General features: G+C 43.5%; 1 protein-coding gene across 1 annotated transcript in view; it reads left to right on the top strand.

Annotated features, from left to right (window-relative positions):
- The window catches only part of tmem63a.S (transmembrane protein 63A S homeolog), a 35,677-nt gene continuing 21,629 nt past the window's right edge, over window positions 1-14,048 (top strand). Inside the window, 1 exon segment of the mRNA NM_001095283.1 lies at window positions 1-209. The gene's annotated coding sequence lies outside the window, so the exon portion shown is untranslated.

Raw genomic sequence — 14,048 nt, forward strand, 5'->3', positions numbered from 1 at the left:
CGCTTCCTCTCAATCTGACAGGATACTAGCGCGCAGGCGCAGCTGTTTTAGCCGCAAACTTTTTATATCCCGTCCTGTTGCTCTGGAGGTGAGAGAATCCGGATACAAGATTCGCGAGCTGAGGTCTCTTCAGCACCTTCCTCCCTCATGTACCCCGGAGCCAAACACAGCGTGTTCCTTGTCTCATCATAACCCCGCCCTTTATCCGGGTAAGAAGGGAATGTTTGTGTTTTATCTGTGACACTGACATGGCTGTTTGTGGGCATGATTAATACTAGTATAATAGTCTGTGGGAAGGGAGTGTGACTGTGGGATAGCAGGTATAGTAGGGAGAGATGGTGCCTATAGTAACAGTGGATAATAGTCTCTGGGAAGGGAGTGTGACTGTGGGATAGCAGGTATAGTAGGGAGAGATGGTGTCTATAGTAACAGTGGATAATAGTCTCTGGGAAGGGAGTGTGACTGTGGGATAGCAGGTATAGTAGGGAGAGATGGTGTCTATAGTAACAGTGGGATAATAGTCTCTGGGAAGGGAGTGTGACTGTGGGATAGCAGGTATAGTAGGGAGAGATGGTGTCTATAGTAACAGTGGATAATAGTCTCTGGGAAGGGAGTGTGACTGTGGGATAGCAGGTATAGTAGGGAGAGATGGTGCCTATAGTAACAGGGGGATAATAGTCTCTGGGAGGGAGCTGTGACTGTGGGATAGCAGTATATTAGGGAGAGATGGTGTCTATAGTAACAGTGGATAATAGTCTCTGGGAAGGGAGTGTGACTGTGGGATAGCAGTATAGTAGGGAGAGATGGTGTCTATAGTAACAGTGGGATAATAGGTCTCTGGGAAGGGAGTGTGACTGTGGGATAGCAGTATAGTAGGGAGAGATGGTGTCTATAGTAACAGTGGGATAATAGTCTCTGGGAAGGGAGTGTGACTGTGGGATAGCAGGTATAGTAGGGAGAGATGGTGTCTATAGTAACAGTGGATAATAGTCTCTGGGAAGGAGTGTGACTGTGGGATAGCAGGTATAGGTAGGGAGAGATGGTTGTCTATAGTAACAGTGGGATAATAGTCTCTGGGAAGGGAGTGTGACTGTGGGATAGCAGGTATAGTAGGGAGAGATGGTTTCTATAGTAACAGTGGATAATAGTCTCTGGAAGGGAGTGTGACTGTGGGATAGCAGGTTATAGTAGGGAGAGATGGTGTCTATTAGTAACAGTGGATAATAGTCTCTGGGAAGGGAGTGTGACTGTGGGATAGGCAGGTATAGTAGGGAGAGATGGTGCCTATAGTAACAGTGGGATAATAGTCTCTGGGAAGGAGTGTGACTGTGGGATAGCAGGATATAGTAGGGAGAGATGTTGCCTATAGTAACAGTGGGATAATAGTCTCTGGGAAGGGAGTGTGACTGTGGGATAGCAGGTATAGTAGGGAGAGATGGTGCCTATAGTAACAGTGGGATAATAGTCTCTGGGAAGGGAGTGTGACTGTGGGATAGCAGGTATATTAGGGAGAGATGGTGTCTATAGTAACAGTGGGGATAATAGTCTCTGGGAAGGGAGTATAACTGTGGGATAGCAGGTATAGTAGGGAGAGATGGTGTCTATAGTAACAGTGGATAATAGTCTCTGGGAAGGGAGTGTGACTGTGGATAGCAGGTATAGTAGGGAGAGATGGTGCCTATAGTAACAGTGGGATAATAGTCTCTGGGAAGGGAGTGTGACTGTGGGATAGCAGGTATATTAGGGAGAGATGGTGTCTATAGTAACAGTGGGATAATAGTCTCTGGGAAGGGAGTATAACTGTGGGATAGCAGGTATAGTAGGGAGAGATGGTGTCTATAGTAACAGTGGATAATAGTCTCTGGGAAGGGAGTGTGACTGTGGGATAGCAGGTATAGTAGGGAGAGATGGTGCCTATAGTAACAGTGGGATAATAGTCTCTGGGAAGGGAGTGTGACTGTGGGATAGCAGGTATATTAGGGAGAGATGGTGTCTATAGTAACAGTGGGATAATAGTCTCTGGGAAGAGAGTGTGACTGTGGGATAGCAGGTATAGTAGGGAGAGATGGTGCCTATAGTAACAGTGGATAATAGTCTCTGGGAAGGGAGTGTGACTGTGGGATAGCAGGTATAGCAGGGAGAGATGGTGCCTATAGTAACAGTGGATAATAGTCTCTGGGAAGGGAGTGTGACTGTGGGATAGCAGGTATAGTAGGGAGAGATGGTGCCTATAGTAACAGTGGATAATAGTCTCTGGGAGTGTGACTGTGGGATAGCAGGTATAGTAGGGAGAGATGGTGTCTATAGTAACAGTGGGATAATAGTCTCTGGGAAGAGAGTGTGACTGTGGGATAGCAGGTATAGTAGGGAGAGATGGTGTCTATAGTAACAGTGGATAATAGTCTCTGGGAAGGGAGTGTGACTGTGGGATAGCAGGTATAGTAGGGAGAGATGGTGCCTATAGTAACAGTGGGATAATAGTCTCTGGGAAGGGAGTATAACTGTGGGATAGCAGGTATAGTAGGGAGAGATGGTGTCTATAGTAACAGTGGATAATAGTCTCTGGGAAGGGAGTGTGACTGTGGGATAGCAGGTATAGTAGGGAGAGATGGTGCCTATAGTAACAGTGGGATAATAGTCTCTGGGAAGGGAGTGTGACTGTGGGATAGCAGGTATAGTAGGGAGAGATGGTGTCTATAGTAACAGTGGATAATAGTCTCTGGGAAGGGAGTGTGACTGTGGGATAGCAGGTATAGTAGGGAGAGATGGTGCCTATAGTAACAGTGGATAATAGTCTCTGGGAAGGGAGTGTGACTGTGGGATAGCAGGTATAGCAGGGAGAGATGGTGCCTATAGTAACAGTGGATAATAGTCTCTGGGAAGGGAGTGTGACTGTGGGATAGCAGGTATAGTAGGGAGAGATGGTGCCTATAGTAACAGTGGATAATAGTCTCTGGGAAGGGAGTGTGACTGTGGGATAGCAGGTATAGTAGGGAGAGATGGTGTCTATAGTAACAGTGGGATAATAGTCTCTGGGAAGGGAGTGTGACTGTGGGATAGCAGGTATAGTAGGGAGAGATGGTGCCTATAGTAACAGTGGGATAATAGTCTCTGGGAAGGGAGTGTGACTGTGGGATAGCAGGTATAGTAGGGAGAGATGGTGTCTATAGTAACAGTGGATAATAGTCTCTGGAAGGGAGTGTGACTGTGGGATAGCAGGTATAGTAGGGAGAGATGGTGCCTATAGTAACAGTGGATAATAGTCTCTGGGAAGGGAGTGTGACTGTGGGATAGCAGGTATAGCAGGGAGAGATGGTGCCTATAGTAACAGTGGATAATAGTCTCTGGGAAGGGAGTGTGACTGTGGGATAGCAGGTATAGTAGGGAGAGATGGTGCCTATAGTAACAGTGGATAATAGTCTCTGGGAGTGTGACTGTGGGATAGCAGGTATAGTAGGGAGAGATGGTGTCTATAGTAACAGTGGGATAATAGTCTCTGGGAAGAGAGTGTGACTGTGGGATAGCAGGTATAGTAGGGAGAGATGGTGTCTATAGTAACAGTGGATAATAGTCTCTGGGAAGGGAGTGTGACTGTGGGATAGCAGGTATAGTAGGGAGAGATGGTGCCTATAGTAACAGTGGGATAATAGTCTCTGGGAAGGGAGTATAACTGTGGGATAGCAGGTATAGTAGGGAGAGATGGTGTCTATAGTAACAGTGGATAATAGTCTCTGGGAAGGGAGTGTGACTGTGGGATAGCAGGTATAGTAGGGAGAGATGGTGCCTATAGTAACAGTGGGATAATAGTCTCTGGGAAGGGAGTGTGACTGTGGGATAGCAGGTATAGTAGGGAGAGATGGTGTCTATAGTAACAGTGGATAATAGTCTCTGGGAAGGGAGTGTGACTGTGGGATAGCAGGTATAGTAGGGAGAGATGGTGCCTATAGTAACAGTGGATAATAGTCTCTGGGAAGGGAGTGTGACTGTGGGATAGCAGGTATAGCAGGGAGAGATGGTGCCTATAGTAACAGTGGATAATAGTCTCTGGGAAGGGAGTGTGACTGTGGGATAGCAGGTATAGTAGGGAGAGATGGTGCCTATAGTAACAGTGGATAATAGTCTCTGGGAAGGGAGTGTGACTGTGGGATAGCAGGTATAGTAGGGAGAGATGGTGTCTATAGTAACAGTGGGATAATAGTCTCTGGGAAGGGAGTGTGACTGTGGGATAGCAGGTATAGTAGGGAGAGATGGTGCCTATAGTAACAGTGGGATAATAGTCTCTGGGAAGGGAGTGTGACTGTGGGATAGCAGGTATAGTAGGGAGAGATGGTGTCTATAGTAACAGTGGATAATAGTCTCTGGGAAGGGAGTGTGACTGTGGGATAGCAGGTATAGTAGGGAGAGATGGTGCCTATAGTAACAGTGGGATAATAGTCTCTGGGAAGGGAGTGTGACTGTGGGATAGCAGGTATATTAGGGAGAGATGGTGTCTATAGTAACAGTGGGATAATAGTCTCTGGGAAGGGAGTATAACTGTGGGATAGCAGGTATAGTAGGGAGAGATGGTGTCTATAGTAACAGTGGATAATAGTCTCTGGGAAGGGAGTGTGACTGTGGGATAGCAGGTATAGTAGGGAGAGATGGTGCCTATAGTAACAGTGGGATAATAGTCTCTGGGAAGGGAGTGTGACTGTGGGATAGCAGGTATATTAGGGAGAGATGGTGTCTATAGTAACAGTGGGATAATAGTCTCTGGGAAGAGAGTGTGACTGTGGGATAGCAGGTATAGTAGGGAGAGATGGTGCCTATAGTAACAGTGGATAATAGTCTCTGGGAAGGGAGTGTGACTGTGGGATAGCAGGTATAGCAGGGAGAGATGGTGCCTATAGTAACAGTGGATAATAGTCTCTGGGAAGGAGTGTGACTGTGGGATAGCAGGTATAGTAGGGAGAGATGGTGCCTATAGTAACAGTGGATAATAGTCTCTGGGAGTGTGACTGTGGGATAGCAGGTATAGTAGGGAGAGATGGTGTCTATAGTAACAGTGGGATAATAGTCTCTGGGAAGAGAGTGTGACTGTGGGATAGCAGGTATAGTAGGGAGAGATGGTGTCTATAGTAACAGTGGATAATAGTCTCTGGGAAGGGAGTGTGACTGTGGGATAGCAGGTATAGTAGGGAGAGATGGTGCCTATAGTAACAGTGGGATAATAGTCTCTGGGAAGGGAGTATAACTGTGGGATAGCAGGTATAGTAGGGAGAGATGGTGTCTATAGTAACAGTGGATAATAGTCTCTGGGAAGGGAGTGTGACTGTGGGATAGCAGGTATAGTAGGGAGAGATGGTGCCTATAGTAACAGTGGGATAATAGTCTCTGGGAAGGGAGTGTGACTGTGGGATAGCAGGTATAGTAGGGAGAGATGGTGTCTATAGTAACAGTGGATAATAGTCTCTGGGAAGGGAGTGTGACTGTGGGATAGCAGGTTATAGTAGGGAGAGATGGTGCCTATAGTAACAGTGGATAATAGTCTCTGGGAAGGGAGTGTGACTGTGGGATAGCAGGTATAGCAGGGAGAGATGGTGCCTATAGTAACAGTGGATAATAGTCTCTGGGAAGGGAGTGTGACTGTGGGATAGCAGGTATAGTAGGGAGAGATGGTGCCTATAGTAACAGTGGATAATAGTCTCTGGGAAGGGAGTGTGACTGTGGGATAGCAGGTATAGTAGGGAGAGATGGTGTCTATAGTAACAGTGGGATAATAGTCTCTGGGAAGGGAGTGTGACTGTGGGATAGCAGGTATAGTAGGGAGAGATGGTGCCTATAGTAACAGTGGGATAATAGTCTCTGGGAAGGGAGTGTGACTGTGGGATAGCAGGTATAGTAGGGAGAGATGGTGCCTATAGTAACAGTGGGGATAATAGTCTCTGGGAAGGGAGTGTGACTGTGGGATAGCAGGTATAGTAGGGAGAGATGTACCTATAGTAACAGTGGGATAATAGTCTCTGGGAAGGGAGTGTGACTGTGGGATAGCAGGTATAGTAGGGAGAGATGGTGCCTATAGTAACAGTGGATAATAGTCTCGGGGAAGGGAGTGTGACTGTGGGATAGCAGGTATAGTAGGGAGAGATGGTGTCTATAGTAACCGTGGCAAAATTGATGTTGGGGGGGGTACATATGAGCTTGACTGCAGCCCAAATCTGAATGTTCACCAGATGATACGAGGTGTATAAAGCTTAAATGATGATAGAGCAGGAGGACTGTCAGGTTGTTGGTTGCACTTCCCTTCTGTTGACATAAATGATTGAAAAACAAGCCAGACAGAGCGGTCACTAAAGTAAAACCTTTTCATGTGAATTCTTCACTCAGACATGGTATTCAGAATTCGCATGTGTGTTTTCTTGAGAAAAGATATTTTCACTTGCTTTTCTTTTCACTTGTAACCAGTGGCACGTGCTCCATCGTTAAACTTGGTACAGCTTTTGTTTTTGTTCGTCATTACCCCAGGTAGTTGCCCAGTTAATCTGAACCCATTGGAGAGTCACTCAGTGCGTGCATAAGCTGCAGCTTGAGTAGCAGATTTAAGTCAGCTGGGCCCCCACCAGCAAAATAAAAAAAATATTTAGGGGCTCCTTTTGACGATGACCTATAGACAACCACCCTCTTGGTTCTGGCAAATATCAGAGGGGCTGCTGTAAGGAGCCATATACAGTCACTATTTAGTGGGCTGCTGGGAGTGTTTGAATCTCAGTCCAGGCCAGATACACAGCATTGGAATATAAGGATGGACAGGATGAGGGGGAGTGCAATGGTGGAATAAGGAATCGTTGTGCCAAGGCTGGGGACGGTATTACAAATTTACCGGCAATGTAGCTGCCGGTAAATTTCTAGTCCGCTTAAAAAGACTCCTTGGCCTGCCCCCAATCCCCTGGAACTTAACTTTTGCATCTTCAAAGTGTCTTTTGACATCACGGCCCGCCCCCCACCAGCCGGTAAAGAATTTTAGAAAAGGTGGCAACCCTACGTCGAAGGGATACTGTCAAGGGAAAAAATTTTTTTTCAAAGGCATCAGTTAATAGGGCTGCTCCAGTAGAATTCTGCACTGAAATCCGTTTCTCAAAAGAGCAAACAGATTTATTTATTTATTTTAAAATCTGACATGGGGCTAGACATATTGCCGGTTTCCCAGCTGCCCCCAGTCATGTGACTTGTGCTCTGATAAACTTCAGTCACTCTTTACTGCTGTACTGCAAGTTGGAGTGATATCACTCCCCCTCCCTTTCCCCCCAGCAGCCTAACAACAGAACAATGGGACAGTAACCAGATAGCAGCTCCCTAACACAAGATAACAGCTGCCTGGTAGATATAAGCGCAGCACTCAATAGTACAATCCAGGTCCCACTGTGACACATTCAGTTACATTGAGTAGGAGAAACAACAGCCTGCCAGAAGCAGTTCCATCCTAAAGTGCTGGCTCTTCCTTATAGCACATGACCAGGCAAAATGACCTGAGATGCACCTACACACCAAAATTATATATATATATATATATATATATATATATATATATATATATATATACACATATATACACACACACACACCGATAAAAGCTGCAGACAGATTCGACAGCTTATTGGCCTGTGTTTGGGGCCCTCCGATGGGCTTCCCCAATCGATACCTGCCGAAAGTCGGCCGGATGTCGATTGGACAGGACTAAAAATCCCATCGGATCGTGGCCACATCTGTTCGTTGATGCGATCCGACCACCCTTCCTTATGACCCGATTATTGTATCGCCCACCTCAAGGTGGGCATATCGGGGAGAGATCCGCTAGTTTGATGACATCGCCAAAACGAGCGGATCTCTCATTGTGTGGCCACCTTAACACATGGTAACAGCTGCCTGGTAGATATAAGAACAGCACTCAATGGAAAAATCCAGGTCCCACTGCGACACAAACAGTTACTTTGAGTAGGAGAAACAACAGCCTGCCAGAAAGCAGTTCCATCCTAAAGTGCTGGCTCTTTCTGAAAGCACATGACCAGGCAGAATGACCTGCGATGTCGCCTACACACCAATATTACAACTAAAAAATACACTTGTTGGTTCAGGAATTACATTTTATATTATAAAGTGACTTATTTGCAATGTAAACAATGTATTTTAGAAATAAAAACTACATAATAAAGAACATGACAGAATCCCTTTAACAGCACTATGGATTTCCACCTGGGTCTTAACAAACGTAACTTTGCAAGACCTAAAACTGATCCAGCTGGGAACAAGAAAGCTACAAGTATCACTTAACAATCTTATACAAAGCACAATGCCAGCTAAACATCAGTCATCAGCAAACACTGGATCTGTAACAGTGACGTGGCCCTTATCACAAAAGCAAGAAAGGGAAAGTGCTACCTGGAAATAAGGGTTTGTTAGTACTACAAACACTCTAGCTGGAATTTTTCTACTAACTGAGCCTTATTTATAAGTTGCCGTGGTCAGTTATGTTTGATTCACAATGGCTTCTATTATCTGACTTACATCTGTCTATTTCAGCTGAAGGGGTTTAATGCTGGGGGTTGTAGTTTAGTGATACTTACATTGCTGCTTGGGGCAGGGTCGTCCTTCCCCCTGTGTAAAGGAACAGTAACAACAAAAAATGAAAGTATTTTAAAGTAACGAAAATTTAATGCAGTGTTGCCCTGCACTGGTACAACTTGTCTGTTTTATTCAGAAACACTACTATAGTTTATATAAACCAGCTGCTGTGTAGCCAAGGGGGCAGCCATTCAAGCACAGGATACACAGTAAAAAAACAGATAAGTACTACTATAGTTTATATAAACAAGCTGCTGTGTAGCCATGCGGGCAGCCATTCAAGCACAGGATACACAGTGGATAACAGATAAGTACTACTATAGTTTATATAAACAAGCTGCTGTGTAGTCATGGGGGCAGCCATTCAAGCACAGGATACACAGTAGATAACAGATAAGTACTACTATAGTTTACATCAGGGGTCCCCAACCTTTTTTTACCCGTGAGCCACATTCAAATGTAAAAAGAGTTGGCGAGCAGCACAATCATGAAAAAGTTCAGTGGGGTGCCAAATAAGGGCTGAGATTGGCTACAAAAGGCTCTGCTTGGCACAATACTTAGTTTTGATGTAACCAAAACTTGCTTGGAATTCAAAAATAAGCACCTGGTTTGAGGACACTGAGAGCAACATCCAAAGGGTTGGAGAGCAATTTGTTTCTCACGAGCTACTGGTTGGGGGATCACTGGTATATAAACAAGCTGCTGTGTAGCCATGGGGGCAGCCATTCAAGCACAGGATACACAGTAGATAACAGATAAGTACTACTATAGTTTATATAAACAAGCTGCTGTGTAGCCATGGGGGCAGCCATTCAAGCACAGGATACACAGTAGATAACAGATAAGTACTACTATAGTTTATATAAACAAGCTGCTGTGTAGCCATGGGGGCAGCCATTCAAGCACAGGTTACACAGTAGATAACAGATAAGTACTACTATAGTTTATATAAACAAGCTGCTGTGTAGCCATGGGGGCAGCCATTCAAGCACAGGATACACAGCAGATAACAGATAAGCTCTGAAGAATCCCTTTGTATACTACAGCGTTTATCTGTGATCTACTGTGTATCCTGTGCATTTTTTCCTTTTTTCAACTTTGAATGGCTGTCTTGTTTATATAAGCTATAGTAGAGTTTCTGAATCAAGAACACAACTTTTCCAGTGCAGCAGAACAGTACATTTTATTTACTTTAGAACACTTTCATTTTTCTCTGTTACTGTTCCTTTAAACTTGCTATGACAGCTGCGCATGCTGGAGTACATTTACTGAATTAAACCACATCAGCAGGAAAGCTGTTCCATATCACCCTTATGTACTAATTTTCCTATATAAACTTCACACCCTGTCTCCTAAATGTATTCTTATTCTCCTGAATACCGTTGGTTCCCTTGATATATTTCAAAGCTATACTTGTTACTATGCTGTCTTAACTCTGCTGTCGCTATCAGCCGACACCCTGAAATGGATCTTCAGTGCATCAGACTAGTTTTTTTGATTGAGGGGAAACTGGACTGACCAGTTTGATCACAGTTCACAAGAATCTAATGTGACGTTTCCGAGTTGGAGAAAGATTATCTGATTATAGCAGACATTATCATTTGCAAGTAGGGATGCACCGAATCCAGGATTCGGTTCGGTATTCGGCCTTTTTCAGCAGGATTTCCCACCCCTAATTTGCATATGCAAATTAGGATTCGGATTGGTATTCGGCCGAATCTTTTGCAAAGGATTTGGGGGTTCGTCCGAATCCAAAATAGTGGATTCGGTGCATCCTACTTGCAAGGGGGACTCAGTCTATTAGACCTAAATTAATCACTCACCAAACACATCCTATATTCAGAAAACTCTATGATCAGTGTGTTGCACGGTGGCTCGGGAATGAGATTCATGAATGACATTGGCTGTGAAAAATCTGACTTTTTGGGCAAGTTGTTCCAGGTCGAGGACATGGAATACAAAAAAAAGGACACAGTCTTCTTGGTGTCAGGAATTACAGGTTATTAGCAGATTTGCTGTTAAACAGCAAATAAATGGGTGATATGGCCAGTTTAGTAGCTGCAGACCTGTCTGTGGTTGGACATAGTAAGTTAGGTTGAAAAAAGACACGTCTATCAAGTTCAACCTTTTAAGTCTATATATAACCTGCCTAACTGCCAGTTGATCCAGAGGAATGCCCTATCCGAAGCCTCTCCAATTTGATCAGAGGGGGGGGGTGAATTGCTTCCTGACTCCAATATGACAATCGGACTAGTCCCTGGATCAACTTGTACTATGAGCTATCTTCCATAATCCCTCACTTGCTAAACACCATCCAACCCCTTCTTAAAGCTATCTAATGTATCAGCCTGAACCACTGATTCAGGGAGAGAATTCCACATCTTCACAGCTCTCACTGTAACAAACCCCTTCCAAATATTTAGGCGGAACCTCTTTTCTTCTAATCAGAATGGTTGATCTCGCGTCAGCTGGAAAGACCTACTGGTAAATAAAACTTTCGAGAGCTTTTTATATGATCTCTTCTCCAGCGTGAACCCCAATTTGGCCAGTCTTTCCATATAGCTAAGATTTCCCATACCTGCTTTGCCCTTCTCTACACCCTCTCTAATTCAATAATGGACCTTGCTGAGCTGATTTCTCCATCTATCACAGGCTCGCCTGCCTGATGCTGTGACTCAGAAGACAGCTGAATGTAAGGGTCCAAGCCATTATTGGCCATTGTTTCATACTGTATCTATACCCACCCTTAGTATTATACAATAAGGCTTTTCATGGCCAACAGCCAGTGCAGCCCCTATGCATCGCTTAATTTTGGGTTCCTCCCCCATGAATTTTCTATTCTAATGACTAGGGCAGTGGTTTCCCAACTGTGGGGCTTGTTCCTCAAGGATTATGACAAGTGGCTGATGGAAGTTAGCTTAATGGCCTGTAAGGCTGAGATTTTGGGATGATACCTATTTGCTCTCCTAGATACACGTAAAAGCTCACCTTGGATTTGGGGGATGTTCAGTGTTTCACATGTTTTCTCACCTGAAATCCTGTCTCTCTACATGCAGAATTTGTGCAAAATGCAGTTATTTGTTAGTTTTTGTTTATTCTGGAATCAGTTATTTGAGTGAGCTCTACCTGGGGTGGGGGGGTTGGGTTTTTTTCCCCCACAGGTTGATTTCTCTTTTAATCAACACCAGGGATTTCTTAAAATTGTCATTGCTAGTCCCCCTAGGGGGACCCAAAGCAGCTATAAGGGGTGTGTCTGTTCTGATGGTTGTTTGGGGTAAAATTCAGTACATCTCTATCAAAACCACTTCCTAACAGTAAAAGTGAGAGCTCTTTCTCTCTGTAGTTTATCAGAGCACAAGTCACATGAATGGGGCAGCTGGAAAACTGACAATATGTCTAGCCCCATGCCAGATTTCAAAATTAAATATAAAAACAATCTCTTTGCTCTTTTGAGAACTGGATTTCAGTGCAGAATTCTGCTGGAGCAGCACTAGTAACTGATGCATTTTGAAAAAAAACATGTTTTCCCATGACAGCATCCCTTTAAGTTAGAGGTTCTTATAGGGCAGCCAAAGTGTCTGCTCTCCCTACAGCAGGTATCCCCAACCTTTTTTTACCTGTGAGTCATCTGTAAAGTTGGAGAGCAACACAAGCATGCAAAAGGTTCCTGTGGGTGCCAAATTTGGACTGTGATTTGCTATTACTAGCTGCTATGTGGACTTGCAGGCTACAAGAGGATCTGTTTGGCACTAAACATTGTTTTAATGAAGCTAAAACTTGCCTCCAAGACAGGAATGAAAAAATAAGCACCTGCTTTGAGGCCACTTGAAGCAATAGCCAAGGAGTCGGAGAACAACATGTTCTGGTTGTGGATCACTGCCCTACAGTTATGCCACTTAATCTCAGTTTTTACCTTAAAGGGGTTGCTCAACTTTGAGTTAACATTTAATATGATCTAGAGAGTTATATTAAAATATATTCTGATACTGTGTGCAATTTGTTGTCATTTTCATTTACTTAGCATTTTATTCAGCACCTCTTTCAAAATCTGGAAAGAGTCAGAAGAAGGCAGATAATAGGCTGTGCAAAATAAAAACAATTTTCTAATATAGTTAGTTAGATAAAAAATGTAATGTATGAAGGCTGGAATGACTGGATGTGTACTCTACTTTCTGCTTTTCAGCTCTCTAACTCTGAGTTAGTCAGCGACTATAAGGGGGGCCACATGGGACATAACTGTTCAGTGAGTTGGCAATTGATCTCAGCATTCAGCTCAAAAGCAACAGTTATGACCCATGTGGCCTCCCCTCAAGTCACTGATTGGTTACTGCCTGGTAGCCAATCAGTGGAAACCAAGAGAGCTGAAAAGCAGGAAGTAGTTTTCTGGCCTTTATGACTTAGATTTTTAACTAACTAACTATATTAGAAACATTTTTTATTTTGCACAGTCTATTTAACCAGTTTTTATTTTTATACTGAACAATTCTGTTAATATAAGGTACATTCTATTTTGCACGACATGGAATCTAGTTTTTTTTTTTTTTAACCTATTGGATCCTAAAGGGTTTGTGAAGCTGCTATGGTCTTGCTGTACGTAAAATTAAATTGTGCCGTGTTCACTATTTGGTGCTACAGTGTATAGCAAGGGAGGGGTGCTATCCCCAACAGTATAAGCACATATGATACATTAGATCTTATCACATTACACAAGCATGCTCTATCCATTATATGGTAAAAACAGTATGTCATTACAGTCAGGGTTAGTTATCCTAAGGCTATAATTGAAAGTTTGGGGTTATTCATTATCTACGAATTATCTACTCTATCGTATTTTTGTCCGAAAACTCCTCATCTTTCAGTTTCTAAAAACACAGAACAGAAATGGTTGTCATTTAAAATGATATTAAATAATTACTGTTCTCAATATATTCCCTTAAGGAGTAAATGTAGAAGCTCTAAGAATCATCCTATGTGGCTTAATACAGAAGTAAAGAAGAGAAAGGCATTTAAAAACTACAAATCTGTTGGGACAGAAGCCGCATTTAATGAATATAAACACTGTAATAAATGTTGTAAATCAGCAATCCGGAAGGCAATACTCCAATATTTAAAAAGGGATTACGATCTCAGCCTGGCAATTATAGGCCATTAAGTTTGACATCTGTGGTGGGCAAATTATTTGAAGGCTTGTTAAGGGATCACATTCAAAATCTTGTCCTAGTGAATGGCATAATGAGCAGCAATCAGCATGGCTTTATGAAGGATAGGTCATGTCAGACAAATTTGATTGCTTTTTATGAAGAGGTAAGTAAGATGCTGGACATTGGGGGGGGGCAGTAGATGTGATCTATTTGGATTTTGCCAAAGCGTTTGATACCGTGCCCCACAAACGACTGCTTTCTAAACTAAGGTCTGTTGGGCTTAATGAAGTCGTTTGCACATGGATATTA

This window comes from Xenopus laevis, chromosome 5S (assembly GCF_017654675.1).
Source record: "Xenopus laevis strain J_2021 chromosome 5S, Xenopus_laevis_v10.1, whole genome shotgun sequence".
NCBI classification, from domain to species: domain Eukaryota; kingdom Metazoa; phylum Chordata; class Amphibia; order Anura; family Pipidae; genus Xenopus; species Xenopus laevis.